Source organism: Impatiens glandulifera, chromosome 1 (genome assembly GCF_907164915.1).
Source record: "Impatiens glandulifera chromosome 1, dImpGla2.1, whole genome shotgun sequence".
Taxonomy (NCBI): domain Eukaryota; kingdom Viridiplantae; phylum Streptophyta; class Magnoliopsida; order Ericales; family Balsaminaceae; genus Impatiens; species Impatiens glandulifera.
In genome coordinates this window covers 72,385,403-72,404,019 of record NC_061862.1, presented here as the reverse complement: position 1 = coordinate 72,404,019, position 18,617 = coordinate 72,385,403, and the positions used below count along the sequence as shown (strand labels likewise).

At 24.7% G+C, this 18,617-nt stretch overlaps 1 pseudogene; it reads right to left on the bottom strand.

Annotated features, from left to right (window-relative positions):
* Positions 1-3,259: 3,259 nt before the first annotated feature.
* On the bottom strand, positions 3,260-9,588 carry LOC124932085 (annotated as a pseudogene).
* Between the last annotated feature and the right edge of the window lie 9,029 nt (positions 9,589-18,617).

The window sequence follows — 18,617 nt, the reverse complement described above, 5'->3', positions numbered from 1 at the left end:
AACCAACTGCAACTAGTGTAGATTAGTGCTAAAAAATACTACAAAGAGAAAGTAACTTAGTCAGAATCGCACTTGGCAGTTCAAGTGAATAGATCGAAGTCCATTCTATACTGTAAACGAATCTTCAAATAGAAAATAAAAACCCGATGCACGATTTCTAACGGAGAAATCGCAGATGTCCAACAACAAGTTGATACACGCTTCAAGGGATTCAAGGTTGCATTAGCATTGTCCCAAATCTAAAAAACCCTTTAACGCCATTCTAGAAAATACTATTTTTGCATGAAGATTGTAGCGGAGAAGATTCGTGCTAGGGTTTGAAAAATCGATGGGAGAAAAAGTGAATAGTGGGAGTGCATCAGGAAAAAATTCAGTTTGTGTAAACTATTAAACTAAACTTAATTAGAAGATTTAATTATTAATAATATATAAATATATATTATAAATTACAAGTGAAGCGATATCTATTGAAGCTTATTCACGGGAAACAAACTTCACTCTATAGAAGTGAAGCAAACATACTTGAGTGAAGCTTGTTTCACTTCTGTTTACAATGTAAATAAAAGTTAAGCAAGCGCATATGAGTGAAGCTTGCTTCACTTCTATTTACATTCTATTTACAATGTAAGTAAAAGAGAAGCAAACGCACTTCGGTGAAACTTGTTTCAATTCTATTTATAATATAAATAAAAGAGAAGCAAATGCACTTCACTATTATTTATATTGTGAAACAAACTTCACTCCATTGCACTTCCTCTGGTTGAACAAAGTGATGATATTTCAAAGTTATATATATATATATATATATACGGGCGGAGCCACCCTTGGGCTAGGGTGGGCTCCAGCCCCACCTAAATTAAAAAAAATGCTTGGGTTATAGTCGAAGATAAAGTTTTAAATATATGTATATTAAGTTTAAACATGTAACAATTTAACCTGATGACTTTGGATTTAATCTGACTAAGGGAAGGTCAGGTGATCAAACCCTTCCCTCCCACAGTTTACATTAATATTTTATAATCATCTTCTCCATTTTTTTTATATTCTTACAAAATATGCGAAAATCCACTAAATTAGATTTTTATATTTTTTATATTTATATATTTAGTTTTCACTTATTTAAAATCTAATTAATTTAATTTTTCACGTTTTCTTAACTTAATTTTTCTTTAACATGCATAATTTTTTTTTTAAATCGAGTATTCTAATCACTCTTAAAATTTCGTTTATTTATTTTATTTTAGGAAGGGTTGGCCGAAAATCTATTTAGTAAGGGTATTTGTAGAAAAATTCGATTAATATGTTCACGTATTAATATACGTAATAGTATAATACCAAAAATCTTACAGTCTAGTGAAAAACCTAGATTCGCCCTTTGGTTAGGGTGGGTTCTGCCCCACCTAAATTTAAGAAAATGGGTTAATATATATATTAACCCAAACAGAATTTATTAATATAATATTATTGTTGAATTTTAATTAGTCCAGAACAGAAAAAACAAAGAATTTGATAGCAGAAGAACTGAACCAAAAGTGAGTATAATGAGAAAGTTGGTTCAAAATATAGGTGGTCATAGAAAGGGATAGAAAGGGTTATGACTTTTAGAACCATTCATCTTGAAAATTGAAATCCATTCCATTCCTATTATATTTTATTCATTCAATCTAATTTTTTATACTCAACTAACTAAACATAATTAATTTTAATTATTATATATCTTTTAGAGTAGTGATAGGGGAGGAAATAACGTGACATCACTTTATTGGTTGGAAAAAGTAAAAAGTGTGAGAAAAAAGAGAAGAGAGAAAAATTATTTTGTTTATTTAGTCAATCAGATTGTGTTCATTCCTTTTCAAATTCTCTCCCTCAATCATTTCTCTATTTTTTATATTAATTTTGTTAAAAAAATAAATATATAAATTAGTCTTTTTGGTCCTACATAAAAAAAAAAATGAGTTTAAATAAAAAAAAAGACAAATAGAAAATAAAATTTTGAAGCCATGATCATTATAATTCTTCCCGTTATTTTATATACAAATTGTGGCCTCCCAGATGTTAATAAAAACAAATAAATATATAACATAACCCATATATTTATTTATCTTCATATTTTATAAAAACAATATTTGTTAATAACAATATAAATTCTTAATATATTATATAAAATCATATAATTTTATAATATTAAAAAATTGAGAATATAATATAAATAGTGTACATGCGGGAAATCGAACGAGTCCGAAATTGTAGTGAGAAAATGCACAAAATAGAACCAGGCAATAATGATAAGTTTACTCTCATTCATTCTCGTTCACTCTCGCACAATCATTATTCGTTTCTCAATCAAAAAGTTTTGTCTGAAAATATTAATTATAACGGTAAACTAGTTTTCAAAAAGAAATCAATAAATTAAAATTAAACACTAATCAAAATAATATTTATAAATATATAGAAAATGACTTAGTATAATTTTATTTAAAAAATCCAAAAATGAAAAAGAAGTACGATTTCAAAATCAAGTTAGACAAGTCCTATCTTTATTTTTTAAAATAAAAGACATAAAAGAATGACAAACAAATGAAAAAATTCAACACAAATTAAAAATAAGTATATATTAAACAACGAAAACCTATTGCATCTTAAATTATATTGTACTAGTAACTCCACCAAAAGGATACTCTGATTTTGACTAAGCACCCAATTTTCCTCACATGCTGGAATACACCACCAAGTACTCCAAGTATGATTGAATGAATTTCCATCAACCACGACACTTTCCAAATCTGTTCTATCGATCTAAAAATAAAAAAAAAATCGTGTAAAGATCTTTGTGTTTCGCTCCATCCAAACATTATACATCAATGCCCCAAATAAACACTTAAAAACGCTCGAATAAAATCGATTAACTCTTTGCTCTTACAATTGTCAAAAATCTAATATCATACCACGAACAAAGGAAGTTAAAAATATTCATTTTTTTTTTAGAAATTACCCCCATAACATAGTAACAAAAGGGCATTCTCCAAAAAGATGATTGATACTTTTCTCATTTCCCACGCATAAAACATAATTAGAAATAGGGATATTCATGATTTTCAAAGCCGGTTACGAATCGCCAATCTTTCTCGATACGCCATACATAAAATAAATTGGTGTCAAGAAATAATTTTAGAGGACCAAACCACATGATGCCAACTAATAGCCTGCTCCCTTGTACGGATGAATCACATGTCAGTCCCGAAACAAACTTCCCATTCCTTTAATGTTTCCTAGCAAATGAATCCCCACTACCCTGAAATTGAATATCATTCAACAAGTTAAGAATTATAACCCCTTTTGGTATTTGCCTTAAGAGTGAAACACAATTTCCCTCCACGACATCTTGAACCGTAACCACACCATACAATCTCTCATGATTCCACTCCTCTCATGTATTAAATTATAAAGTTCACACAAATATTTTAATAATTTCTTTCAAATAAATATTTATAATAAATTAGTTTTATTTTATTTTATTTAAATAGATGTGTAAGAAGTAGGAGTATAAACCAGCTGAGTCGAGTCTAGTACCAGACTACTCGAACTCGACTCGAATTGTATTTTGTAAATACTCGAACTCGATCGAGTTTCAAAATTTATACTCGAACTCGGCTCGATTACAATTCGAGCTACTCGAGCTCGAACTCGAAAATTAAATTATATTTATTAAAATTATATTTTACCACTAAATAATATCTCAAACATAATATAATAAATATTTCACAAACTACACCTATAATCACGACATTATTTAAGAATAAGAAATATAAATATCATCACATAATTTATAGATGATTATTCAATCACAAACATCTCATTAAGAAATTACAAACGAAATTAAATATTTAATTTCATTTGTAATTACAAGATTTTAAATATAAAATAGTGAAAGTCATGAACAAGCTGCTTCGTTAATAGTATAATCCAAAAAAATATATGTTTCAAAGTCTTTTGATAAAGAAATAATCTGAAAGATTGACGGAGGACAAAGAGATAAAAGAGAAGGGTTTAACCGTTTGAAATGAAAAGAGAAAAGAGAGAGGGGTTTGGCAATTTGGAAATGGAAGGAGAAGAGAGAGATGTGAGTTTTACTGTTTGAGAATGAAAGAAGGAGAAAACGAGAATGAAATGAGAAGATAGAGATGAGTTTGATTGTTTAAGAATGAAAGGAAAAGAGAGATTGAAGGTTTAAGAGAAAAATTGTGGCTTTTTATATATAATATATATATATATATATATATATATATATATATAATGAGCAACTCGAACAATAAATTTAAAGCTCAAGCTCTATTTTATAATCGAGCTACTCGAACTCGACTTGAGCTCGGTCAAATTTAAGCTTTGACCGAGTTACTCACGATCGCGAACAGCTTGACTCGTTTACACTCCTAATAACAAGACTTAAAAATTTATAAAATATTTAACAAAATTTATTGACTGTGATTTTGATAAGATATTTTTTTTCATTTTCTAGTAAAATGAATTAAAAAAATATTAGTAGATAATGATAATTTTTTTTAAATAATTAGTATTTTAGTAGATAATAATTTTAACTTAGGTGTCTTAACTATTTTCTTTTACTTCGAATATTTGTAAGATTATTTACCTGCATTCAGTGATTTTTCTGAAGAGACTATAATATCCTTTCACTCAAATCATCCATAGAATATAACTGAGATAAAGAAACACAAACACCTGAGGCCTAATGGATAAGGCGTTTGAATTCTAATCATATATATATATATATGTTAGATTATAGTTATTAAGTCATGTATAACCAAATAATTTTAATATTAGTTAATGTAACTAAACTAACAAAGAACATAATAAAAAAAATAGAACTTATTTTCTCTAATAGTCTAACAAGATAATTTGAAAATTAAAATTTAAACGACATAGAATGAACTTGTATTTTTTTTCTCGTTCTTTTCTTTGTTTATAATAATGGCTTGTCCATATTTTAAATTACTATTAAAATTGAGAAATATATAATAAATAATTTGTTATGAATTATATATATATATATATATAATTTGATTCTACTTATAAATATGAATTTTTTCTTGAGAATTGTGGCAACACGTTCAATCTAGCTGACTGGAACATAAATAAAAAAAAAATAAAGTTAGCTGACTTTTCAGCGCCTCTTAGAACTTGTTTGATTTGATGTTAGACTTTTTTTTTACCCAAAAACAAAATTGAAATAATAACAACAAAATCTTAGAATAAGCCGAAATGAATCAAACTCTTAATAAAATGTTATAATCAAGTAAAATGTAACAAGTTTCGTTTAAGTCTTTATTTGTATTTGTGTAGAATTATAGCATTTTTTTTTATTTAAACTATTTTGATAAATTTATAAATATTAATAAAATTAACAATAACAAACTTAAGTAAAATGATCCAATTTAAAAATAAAATATGTCCAGAATATAATTAATCCACACAATATTTAACTCGTATATATATATAATATAAAGGAAGTCAAAACTCGGATACTAATTAGTAATTACTTAGAAACATATTTACTCTATGTAATAATTAATTTTTTTGAGCTTAATTAATCAAGTCAGTGATTTGCATTAATTAATTAAATGTTGACTTTTTCCTCTACGTAAACGCAAAATTTGATTAGCAATAATTTAATAATTATCTCTCTCACAGAAAATACACATTTTTCATAGTCCTAGTTATATATATTACAAGTTATATATGTTTTTATATAATTGGTTGGTTGGATAATCTTCGTTTCAATTGGTTATAAAATATTCATGATAGATTTAAGAAAATGATATAATTTCATTTAATAATAAATAAATATAATACAATAAAAATAAATTTATCGAAAAGATCTATATTTATTATTTAACATCAAATTTAATAACAATCAGTTTCAATTTAATCTCTTATACAAATATACAATACTTTGTTTGTTTGAATTCTCAAGTTCAATACTTAATAAAATAGTTTAGGTGATAATAATAAATGATTAAAAGATTAAATATTATAAATTTAATTTAAAAAAATAATTTAAGATTTTTATATGTATATAATAATAATAAAAAAAAAAGTATTCTTATTATATGGGTCTTATCATTGTTTAATTGTGTTCTTTTACCATTTTTTTGAATGTCCACCGTTACATTAATAATTATTATTTTTATTATACATTAATAGTCCTATTTGAAAATCATAGATCTGAAATAAAATATTTTATTAAGATATTAATTTAAATGAAATAATAATATAAAATATATTTTAATTATATATATTAATAAATTTAATAACATTCATTCATAAATTCATAAATATTTTTACTCATTTTTATTAACTCTAAAAAATAATAATAATAAATTAATATATTAAAAAAGAAATCATTTCCACATTTTCATAATTTATAAATTCATAATTATTTTTACTCATTTTTATTAACTCTATAGAATAATGATAATAAATCAATATATTAAAAAGGAAATCATTTCCACATTTTTCTCTTGATTTGATTTGTCTTCTCTCCGTTCACAAATTTTTTTAATTCTTTTAATTTTTAATTCAAAAGGGGGTGATTACACGCTTATAAATTAAGCAATTAACTTTTTTTTAGTGTTAATTTCTTCCCTCTTTCAAACCCTTGTATACTTATATATATTAAAATCAAAAACATATTCAAAAGTTAGAATTGTGGTGGATTTAAAACTCATTCTTTTTATTTCCATCCTTCAATTTCTCTATAATAAACTTCTCTAGACTATACTTTGGGTTTTTTTAACCAACATATTTCACCTTTTGAATATTTGAATTTGAATATGTGTATGAAGTAGTAACTTTCCTACAAAAATAATAATCAGAAATAAAATAGAATTACATTTCTAGAAAATATTCGAGACCCATTTATAAAATATATGGGGTATATCTCTAAACGAGTTAAATATGTATTACAATCAAGACCATAAGGCGATGAACTACTATAGACTTCTTCCCATATCATATAGAATGAAATATTCGTTTTAATAGGAGTAACTAGAGTAAAACAAGCATTCCAACGAAATGATCATTTGTGTCAAATGGTTCTGTCCAACATTGAGACTAACTGACTTTATACAAAGAGAGGAAAACAAACAACAATTCAAGCTCTTTTTTAATTGGATATTGGATAAGCCAAGTCATGGTTAGTGCCGCCGAAGAGGCTTAATGAGAGTGAACTCGTGATCATGTGGATCGCCTTGTGTATCAACTGAAGGGACATATTTTGAGCGAGCGATTCCTTCTCTTCCGAAAGAGGAGCTGGTTAGGCGGACAATGGAGGAAAGATGTAAGCAATGTACTTTTCTTTTGGAAAAAATGTGGATTTTAAGTCACAAAAGTCAAAATATTGAGAAATTGGATTGAACTATTAACTATGAATTCATGAACTATTCTGGTATATTAATATCAACTTGAGATATTTCTGTACATTACCGACCTTTATCAACTAACTTCGGTTAATCAACATATTCCTTATTACTCAACAATCTCCTATTTACCGACCTTTATCAATCCACTTCCGTCAAACAATAATCTTATTCTCACATACTTATCAACTCACTTCCGTCAACCAACATATTTATTATCCCTTCTTTATAAATATTATAAATTTGCACCGTGTGTGATTCCTACCCTCAATCATTAACAATTAACTATTACATCACCTATGATTATAGATTTCTTTTTATAATTTAATGTATGACTAACCATTATAAAAGGTTATATATACAAAAATTAAATTATATAAACGAATTAAAAATATTAATAGTTTAGTTGTTTAAAATGTCGAAGTTATATTGTTAAAAATGTTATACGTTCATCCATTTGGAAGCTAAATTTAAAATTTAAAGTGTTATTAGCCTAGTTGGTTATAATGTTGAACTTATATTGTTATATTTTGAAGTTGCAAGTTTGAAACTTTTGTTACTCTCATATACATATCCAAATTAATCCAGCCCTCGGTAATCTAGACAGTTTTAATAATCCAAACTCTATATTACACCATTTTAAAATTAAAAAACTCATATATTAAAAATAACTGATCAAATTCAAGTGTCTTCATAAAATTAATATTAGTGTTTATTATTTTTTAAAATCACAAAGAAAGAGATAATTGGAAATGATACAAATGTTTGAATAAATGCCGGTCATGGGTAATTGGTGAAAGGTGAGATGCTCTAGAAAGAAGGCGCGACAATAATGGCGGTAAAATGAATTTAAAGGATGCTTCGTTTCTGCAATATTATTAATTTCTGCTAATGTATACACTTATAAAATGTTCACTGTTCTTATATATCTTTGAATATTTAGAAATTGCAAAAGTTTTGGACCTAGATTATATATAATATGGGTTTTCTTCAGTTTATTGGGACGATTGTAGCGGTTGTTATTGTGGTGATCGGGTTGATAAAAACAGGTAATTAAGTTTTCATTTATTTATCTTTATAATGATAGTTTTAAAAGGTTGAAACTGATCATTTTATATTGAATGCATGCTAAAATAATGATAAGAAAAACTGTATGTATAATTCATTTTTTTAATTGTTTATAATTAGTTTTACAAGTGTCACTCTTTTTAATTCTACTGATATTACATGTTATGTTGTTGATTATGATGAAGAAAAATCTAAAGACGGATATTATACAACCAGATCAGCATATTCTGACGTAGAAGACGAAGATTATGACGATGATTACTATTACGATAACTAATATTCTGATAGAGAAGAAGAATGCAAATATTTGGATGGAGATGCATATTCTGATAAGAATCAGAATACTATTATTATTATTATTATTATTATTATTAGTTTCATGCTTCAGTTTTTTATATTTTTCATTTCTGTTTGGGCTTATCACTTATGAATCTAAATTGCAATTTTATTTTAGTCACTCCTAAATGAAAACTCAATGATTGTATTAATTTTGTTGACCAATATCTTGCTTAGTTTTATATTAATCAATAATAGATCGAGAGCAATTTCTTCATTATGAAGAGAAAAAGATAGAGAAAAAATAGTTTGAAATTACCTTGGACATGTCTTCCGCTGCTTGCTTTGTGTTCTTAGCAACCAAAGCAGTATATCTAGCATCTTCATCCGCCAATAATATGTCATCCCAGCCAGAATTACACCAAACATCAATATAATCCTCCAAATATAATCGGCTTCAGGAACAACTGATCCCGCCGGAGATGGATAAGCTTTGTTAAACGCCGACGACACAATACATCCAACAGCTCGATCCACCAGCTAGCTAGTATACCGAACCCCTGCATTGCGAAAACTGCAGCAATAAAAGTCCCTCGAGTTTTCTTACTTGCGTATTCTGACATGATAGTAGCTGACAGAGGATAATCTCCCCCAATTCCAAATCCTAGCCAAAATCTGAATATTTTAACCAACATATTTCACCTTTTTGAATATTTGAATTTGAATATGTGTATGAAGTAGTAACTTTCGAACAAAAACAATAATCGGAAATAAAATAGAATTACCTTTCTAGAAGATATTCGAGACCCATCTATAAAATAGATGGGGTATATCTCTAAACGAGATAAATATGTATTACAATAAAGACTATTAATGCCAGGCCATGAACTACTTTAGACTCCTTCCCATACCATATAGAATGAAATATTTGTTTTAATGAAAATAGCTAGATTCAAGCAAACATTCTAGCGAAATGATTCTTTCACAACGGGCAAACAAGCAAACATTGAGTATATGTTAATTATAACAACAACGTTGAGTATATGTAAATTCCATAATCAAAATTATTACACTTTGTAATTTTCTTTCTATATATTGTTTATATTATAATTATCAAGAAATTCTCGTTCAACATTTTATTTCCGGTCATAATCTACAAATACGACTAAAAAATAGGTAAAAATCTTCTATATGAATCCTTTTTTGAAGAATAAAATACATGAAAGGAAATAAGTGAAAAAAGACATATTTTGTTTTCCAATTTTATGTTCTTTTCTTATTGAAAAGATCAAATCAATTAACAAATACATTTATTTTTTTTATTCAAGCAATTTAGAAATATCATCCCATCAACTTTTTTACTTAACGGTTAGATCTCAATTCTACAATGGTGTTTTTATCTTAATAAAATTTATTTTTGAGTCATCAATCTTCTCAGTTTTTATTGGCTTGAGTTTCTTGTTTTTTTTATGAACATATTCATTCATTTATAATGTTTTATTACATTACATATTGGAATTCTATATTTCGATTTTTTTCTCTTTCTCTCATTTGTCCATTTATTACCATCTTTTTTTTTTATATTTTCACTTCACATAAGAATTAATTTTTTTTATGCAAAATTGTTTTCAGTTGCTACATTGATATGATCAATATATTATATCTTGATTATTTTTTAGACCCAGATAATACGAAGCGACTTCACATTAGATTTAATTTTTTTTTATGCAAAATTGTTTTCAGTTGCTACAATGATATGATCAATATATTATATCTTGACTATTTTTAGATCCAGATAATACGAAGCGATGAGTTGTTTTTAGTTCTATATTTATTAGCTTATGTTTTTTTTAATTATTTTTATTTTTTAATATTTCAGGAATCATATTTAGAAAAACATCTCATATTTTATATTTTTTTATTATTATTTCAATGGTGCTATCTCAATCCACTCTAGAAGAAAAAAAAGATAAACAAATATTAGGCGACTCCAAAATGACCAATAATATAAACACAATCAAGAATGTAGAAAAGTCTATATATATATAATATATTATATAATATATTATTTATATATATATATATATATATATATATATATAATATGAAAGAATTATTTTAATTATTAAAAAAAAGCAATTTTATATAATAACAATTTTTTATTAAAAATATAAATAATAATGATTTAATATAATTATTTTATAAAATAAATGTATGAATAAATAAACAATAACTATTAAAATTAAGTTTTTAAATTGAAATACTTACAAAATATAACTTTTAACCTTTTAACTGCAATTGAAGAACAGTAAAAATAATATAATATGTTTTTATTTATATACATATTCTCATAAAAATTTGATTAACCTATTTTTAGGTTTTAAATATTATTTTACATAATAAACTCATAAAAACACAACACTTTAAAGTGCAATTTATATTTAGAAGTTAATATATATTTGTAAAAAATAATTAAATTTATATTAAATGACAGTGAAATTTTTTAAAAATAAATAAAAAACTATTTATAAACAGTTGAGATTTACTCCAAATAATTTGTATTATTTATTTTAATTCTATTTATAATAGCTATTTTCAATGCATTCTTTATTATTCATGTTATTTTAAAAAATTAATAATACTACCAAAAAAAAAAATACCTAACTGAACCTTGATTTTGGCTTTCACTAATAAACTCATGCCTTATATGAACTTAACAAATACCACTAATTATTTGATCAAATTATCTAAAAATTTTAAATATTAAAGTTCAATAATAAAATCATATAAACCTAAATACTTAAAAATACCCTTTGTTTAGAATTTAATATATATATCCATAATGACATTTATTTATTTATTTATATCATGAGATATAATTTTAATAATATTTTTATATTTAAAAACAAATAAGATAGTTTCAAACTGCTTAATATTTAATTATTTCATACTTATAAAATAATTACATTAATATTTAAAACGATAACATTACTAATAAAAAAATAATTAAATTTAAAATAATAAAAAGTTAATATTTATAAATATCCCGTGCTTGCGTAGTTGTGTGACTCTTTTTAATAGTGTTTATTTTTTTTTATGTCTTTATATATTATTATTATTATTATTATTACCTAATTTATATATTTATTTATAAAATAAAAGTTTTTATATTGATAAAGTTTTATTTTAATAAAAATTTTCTTTAATTTAATCTTTTCTAATAATAATATTAAATAGAAATAAAACTCATTATAGAACTAGCTCAGTTAAATATATTTGTTAAACATATGAACAAATAAAAATTCATTATACTATTAAAAGTTGACTAATTTAGTCTCAAGTAATAAACATATTTAATTTTTAAAAATTTATATGTTTATTAATTAAATATTATTTTTTCTCTGTCTTTCTTTTAATTATTTAATTATCAATTTATCTCTTTATTTTTTATTAATTAATTAATTTTTCTCTATTTATTTATTTTTCTTCATTAGTCTATTCATATGTATTTTATATTTGATTATTTTAATTTTATTTTTTTCTACTATTTTTGAAAGGATTATTTTAATTATTAAAAAAAAGCAATTTTATATAATAACAATTTTTTATTAAAAAATATAAATAATAATGATTTAATATAATTATTTTATAAAATAAATGTAAGAATAAATAAACAATAACTATCAAAATTATGTTTTTAAATTGAAATACTTAAAAAATATAACTTTTAACCGCAATTGCAATAGAAGAACAGTAAAAATAATATAATATGTCTTTATTTATATACATATTCTTATAAAAATTTGATTAACCTATTTTTAGGTTTTAAATATTATTTTACATAATAAACTCATAAAAACACAACACTTGAAAGTGCAATTTATATTTAGAAGTTAATATATATTTGTAAAAAATTATTAAATTTATATTAAATAATAGTGAAATTTTTAAAAATAAATAAAAAAAAACTATTTATAAACAGTTGAGATTTACTCCAAATAATTTGTATTATTTATTTTAATTCTATTTATAATAGTTATTTTCAATGCATTCTTTATTATTCATGTTATTTAAAAAAATTAATAATACTAAAAAAAACTACCTAACTGAACCTTGATTTTGGCTTCTAAATAACATAGGCTGATCACTAATAAACTCATGCCTTATATGAATTTAACAAATACCTCTAATCATTTGATCAAATTATCTAAAAGTTTTAAAATCATATAAACCTTAATACTTAAAAAGACAGTTTGTTTATAATTTATTATATATATCCATAATGACATTTATCTATTTATTTCTATCATGATATAAAATTTTAATAATTTTAATAATTTTTTAATATTTAAAAACAAATAAGATAGTTTCAAACTGCTTAATATTTAATTATTTCATACTTATAAAATAATTACATTAATATTTAAAATAATAACATTACTAATAGAAAATAATTAAATTTAAAATAATTAAAAGTTAATCTTTGTAAATATGACGTGCTTGCGTAGTTGTGTGACTATTTTTAATAGTGTTTTCTTTTTGTATGTCTTTATATATTATTATTATTACATAATTTATATATTTATTTATAAATAAAAATATTTTTATATAGATAATATTTTCTTTTAATAAGATTTTTCTTTAATTTAATCTTTTCTAATAATAATATTAAATAGAAATAAAACTCATTTACCTGTACAACTAACTCAGTTAAAGTAATAAAAATTCATTATACTATTAAAAAGTTGGCTAATTTAGTCTTGAGGGATAAACATATTTAATTTTTAAAAATTTATATGTTTATTAATTAAATATTCATTCTTTCTTTGTCTTTCTTTTAATTATTTAATTATCAATTTAACTCTTTATTTTTTTATTAATTAATTAATTTTTCTTTATTTTTTTATTTTCTTTATTCGTCTATTCATATGTATTTGATATTTGATTATTTTAATTTTATTTTTATTTTATTTTACTATTTTTGCATTATTCTTATATAACCTTGATTATTTTAAAATTGTTTACTTGAATATTACAGTGACTCATCCATTTAACAACAAAAGATATTGAATTTGGATAATAATCAATATTAATTCATTCAACACCAAGAAAGTAATAAACAATATTATACAAAAAAAAAAAATAGTAACTCAATGATTTTGTTTACTATTATTATAAACCTGAATAAAAAAATTAAATAAAAACACTATTAATTTTACTTTTGTTTATATTAAAAAAATCACAAAAATATTACAAAGAAAAATAAATAAAGGGAGATAAATTAATAAATAAAAAAAGAAAAGAAAAATTGATTAATTAATTAATAAAAAATGAAAGAGAGCAAAAAATGAATATATAATTGATAAAGATATAAATTTAAAAAATAAATTAACTCTATTTACTAACAGAGAGGCTAAATGAGTCAATATCTTTATAGTTTATACGTTTAAATAAACTTTTATTAGTTCATACGTATAACTGAGTTAGTTGTACATCTAAATATGATTTTTTTCCTATTAAATATTTATAATTAAGGTATTCATTAAAACAAATTTAACATTTAAATTTGTATAAATAAAAACAACTAATAAATTTATATTTGTTTAGATAATATAATAGGTTGATTCTTATAAAAAAAATATATTAAAATTAAAAATATATCCAAAAGTTAGAATTGTGGTAGATTTAAAACTCATTCTTTTTATTCCATCCTTCAACTTTACTATACTAAACTTCTCTATACTAGACTTTGAGTTTTTGAACCGACAAATTTTACCTTTTGAATATTTGCATTTAAATATGTGTATGAAGTACTAACTTTCGAACAAAAAATAATAATCAGAAATAAAATAAAATTACCTTTCTAGAAGATATTTTATACTCGTATATAAAATAGATGGGTTATATCTCTAAACGAGTTAGATATGTATTCCAATTTACAATCAAGACCATTAAGGTGATGAACTACTGTAGACTTCTTCCCATACCATATAGAATTAAATATTTGTTTTAATGGGAGTAGTTAGATTCAAACAAACATTCCAACGAAATGATTCTTTGACAATGGATTTTGTCAAACACTGAGATTGAATCACTTTATACAAAGAGAGGAAAAAAACAACAATTCAAGCTCTTTTTTAGTTGGATATTGGATAAGCCAAGCCATGGCCAGTGTCGTTGAAGAGGCTTGATGGGAGTGGACTTGTGATCGTGTGGATCACCTTGTGTATACTCTGAAGGGACATATTTTGGGAAGACCATGAGGAAGGCTGTAAGCAAGCAATGGACTTTTCTTTTGAAAATAAAATGTGGATTTTAAGTCACAAAAAGTCATAATTCATGATAAATTGGATTGAGTCATTAATTATTATTATAAATCTTAATTGTCTAAATTTTTTCTTTAGAATTAGTCTATAATTATTTCAAGACTCTAAATATATAATTACCTTTGTATCCAATTGATGAATTAACATTTTTGTATTTGCTTGATTTTCTAGAAGTATTAAGAGATTTAGCCATATGTCTTTCCTTACTATTTTTGTTACAGTTTGCGGACACAAGTGAAATCCCCTCTAAATCAACATGGTGAATTTTGGAAACTCCTCTTGACCGACTTAACAAACCGGGCAGGCGTGCACCGGTCGTTGGAATGATAGACTCTCAAGCGAGTATAGTATCCAATTCTAAGAAGTTGTATGATCCAATATCTCACAACCAAGACAATATGAGGAATCAACACTCATCGATTTTTGTAGTTCTTCAACAACAGCTATGAAACCTTGCACTATAATAGGATAAAGAAACCAACTGCAACTAGTGTAGATCAGTGCTAACAAATACTACAAAGATAAAGTAAATTAGCCGGAATCGCACTTGAAAATTCAATTGAATAGATCGAAGTCCGTTCTATATTGTAAACGAATCTGCAAAAAGAAAATAAAAACCCGACGCACGATTTCTAACGAAGAAATCGCAGATGTCCAACAACAAGTTGATACACGCTTCAAGGGATCCAAGGTTGCATTAGCATCGTCCCAAAACCACAAAAACCCTTCAACGCCATTCTATAAAAGACAATTTTCACGAGAAGATTGTAGCGGAGAAGATTCGTGCTAGGGTTCGAAAAATCGATGGGAGAAAAAGTGAATAGTGGGAGTGCATCGGGAAAAAATTCAGTTTGTTTAAACTATTAAACTAAACTTAATAGAAGATTTAATTATTAATAATATATAAATATATATTATAAATTACAAGTGAAGCGATATCGAGTGAAGCTTATTCACTTCTATTTACAACGTTAATAGAAGGGAAACAAACTTCACTCTATAGAAGTGAAGCAAACACACTTGAGTGAAGCTTGTTTCACTTCTATTTACAATGTAAATAAAATTGAAGCAATCACATATGAGTGAAGCTTGCTTTACTTCTATTTACAATGTAAATAAAAGAGAAGCAAACGCACTTCGGTAAAACTTGTTTCACTTCTATTTATAATATAAATAAAAGAGAAGCAAGCTTCACTATTATTTATATTGTGAAATAAACTTCACTCCATTGCACTTCCTCGGGTTGAACCCGGAAGAAAGTGATGATATTTCCGAGTTTTATATATATATATATATATTAACCCGAACGGAATTTATTAATATAATATTATTGTTGAATTCTAATTAGTCCAGAGTAGAAAAAACCAAGAATTTGAACGAATGGATGGAAAAGTGAATATAATGAGAAAGTTGGTTCAAAATATGGGTGGTCATCAAAAGGGTTATGACTTTTAGAACCATTCATCTTGAAAATTGAAATCCACTCCCCATTCCTATTATATTTTATTCATTCAATCTCATTTTTTATACTCAACTAAGTAAACACAATTAATTTTAATTATTATATATCTTTTAGAGTAGTGATAGGAAAAAGGAATGATATGACATCACTTTATTGGTTGGAAAAAGTAAAAAGTGTGAGAAAAGAGGGAAGAGAAAAAAATTATTTTATTTATTTAGTCAATCAGATTGCGTTCATTCCTTTTCAAATTCTCTCTTTCAATCATTTCTCTCTTTTTTATATTAATTTTCTTAAAAAAATAAATATATAGATTAGCCTTTTTGGTCCTAGATAAAGAAATGAGTTTAAATAAATAAAAAAAGACAAATAGAAAATAAGATTTTGAAGCCATAATCATTATAATTCTTCCCGTTATTTTATATACAAATTGTGGCGTGGGATATTATTTGTGTCATATCCCAAATGTTAATAAAAATAATAAATATATAACATAACCCATATATTTATTTATCTTCATATTTTATAAAAACAAAATTTGTTAATAATAATATAAATTCTTAATATATTATATAAAATCATATAATTTTATAATATTAAAAAATTGAGAATATAATATAAATAGTGTACATGCGGGAAATCGAACTAGTCCGAAATTTTAGTAAGAAAATGCACAAAATAGAATCAGACAATAATGATAAGTTCACTCTCGCACAATCATTCTCATATTCGTTTCTCAATAAAAAAGTTTTGTCTGAAAATATTAATTATGACGGCAAACTAGTATCCAAAAAGACATCAATATATTAAAACTAAACACTAATCAAAATAATATTTATATATATATACAAAATGACTTAGTATTATTTCATTAAAAAATTCAAAAATAGAAAAGAATTACGAATTCAAAATCAAGTAAGACAAGTCTTATCTTTATTTTTTCAAAAGAAAATTCATAAAACAAAGACAAACAAATGAAAAAATTCAAAACAAATTAAAAATAAAGTATATATTAAACAGCGAAAACCTATTGCATCTTAAATTATATTGTACTAGTAACAGATACTCTAATTTTGACTAAGCACCCAATTTTCCTCACATGCTGGAATACACCTCCAAGTATGATTGAACGAATTTCCATCAACCACGATACTTTCTAAATATGTTCTATCGATCTAAAAATAACAAATTCGTGTAAAGATCCTTGTGTTTCGCTCCATCCAAACATTATACATCATTGCACCAAATAAACACTTAAAAACGCTCGAATAGAATCGATTACTCTTTGCTCTCACAATTGTTAAAAATTTAATATCATACCATGAACCAGGGAAGTTAGAGATATTCATTTTTTTTTAGAAATTACCCCATCACATAGTAACAAAAGGACATTCTCCAAAAAGATGATTGATACTTTCCTCATTTCCCACGCATAAAACATAATTAGAATTAGGGATATTCATGATTTTCAAAGCCGGTTATGAGTCGCCAATCTTTCTCGATACGCCATATATAAAATAAATTGAAAGATGTTTTAAAGTCTTTTGATAAAGAAATAATCTGAAAGATGGACGAAGGACGAAGAGAAGAAAGAAGAGGGTTTAACCGTTTGAAATGAAAGGAGAAAAGAGAGAGGGGTTTGTCCATTTGGAAATGGAAGAAGAAGTGAGAGATGTGAGTTTGACTGTTTGAGAATGGAAGAAGGAGAAAACGTGAATGAAATGAGAAGATAGAGATGAGTTTGGCTGTTTAAGAATGAAAGGAAAATAAAGATTGAAGGTTTAAGAAGGAAAATCGTGACTTTTTATTATATATATATATATATATATATATATATATATATATATATAATGAGCCACTCGAACAACAAATATAAGCTCAAGCTCGATTTTATAATCGAGCTACTCGAACTCGACTCGAGCTCGATCAAATATGAGATTTGACCCAGCTACTCAAGAGCAGCTTAACTCGTTTACACTAGGGCTGCAAATGAGCCGAGTCGAGCTCGAATTTGCTTGAGCTCGAACTCGACTCGATTTAGTATTTATTAGCTCG